The following is a 1,233-nucleotide window of genomic DNA, read 5'->3' as shown; positions in this document are numbered from 1 at the left end:
GCAAGACCCCTAACGAGATGGATTGGCCAGGTGGCAGCATCGATGGACTCAAGTGTGGCAACAGTAGTGAGAATGGCCCAGGATTGGACATAGTTTCGTTCTGCTGTGCATAGGGTCGCTATGAGTCGGTGCCGACTCGATGGCACCTAACAACAACAACAACAATGGATAAAATATTGAATGATGCAGAAGACATCAAAAGAAGATGAAAAGAACACACATAGTCACTGTGCCAAAAAGAAATGTTCGATGTTCAACTATTTCAAAAGTTAGCATATGATTGAGAGCCAATGGCACTTGAAGGAAGATGTCTAAGGTGCACTGATGGCATTGGCAAATAACAAGGCTCTAGGAATTGGAGGAATACAAATTGAAATCTTTCAACAAACTGAGACAGCACTGTATGCACTCACTTATCTATGCCAAGAAATTTAGAAGACAGATAACTCGTCAACTGATCGGAAGAGATCCATATTTGGGCCCATTCCAAATAGAATGTGGAAATCATCAGACAATATCAATAACATCACATGCAAGTAAACTTTTGCTAAAGATAATTTAAAAACGGCTACAACGTACATTGGCAGGTATCTGCCAGAGGTTTAAGCTAGATTTAGACAAGGGTGTGGAATAAGAGATATCCCTGCTGATGTCAGCTTGATCTTGGCTGAAAGAAGAGAATACCGTTGAGATGTTTACCTGTGCTTTATTGAGTATGCAAAAGCTTTTGACTATGTGGATGATGACAAGCTATGGATAATATTGTGAAGGACAAGTATTCCAGAATACTTTATTGTGCTCATGGGGTACTTGTACATAGACTACAATCATTTGACCAGAACAAGGGGACACTGAATGGTTTAAAATCAGGAAAGATGTGCACCAGGGTTTATTTTTCCACCATACTTATTCAATTGGCATGCTAAACATATAATCCAAGAACTGATTATATGAAGAAGAACATGGCATCAAGAATCAAGGAAGACTCATTAACAACCTGTGGTATGCAGATGATACAACTTTGTTTGCTGAAAGTGATGAGGACCTAAAATACTTACTGATGAAGATCAAAGACTATATAGCCTTCAGCATGGATGCACCTCAATGAAAATAAAACAAAAATCCTGTACCAATAAATAACATCATGATAAACAGTGAAACAATTGAACTTGTCAAAGACTTCATTTTGATTGGCTCTGCTATCAACACTCATGGAAGCAACAGTCAAGAAAT

This window comes from Chrysochloris asiatica, unplaced genomic scaffold (genome assembly GCF_000296735.1).
Source record: "Chrysochloris asiatica unplaced genomic scaffold, ChrAsi1.0 scaffold00057, whole genome shotgun sequence".
NCBI classification, from domain to species: Eukaryota; Metazoa; Chordata; class Mammalia; order Afrosoricida; family Chrysochloridae; genus Chrysochloris; species Chrysochloris asiatica.
Note: the sequence above shows the minus strand (reverse complement) of the source record.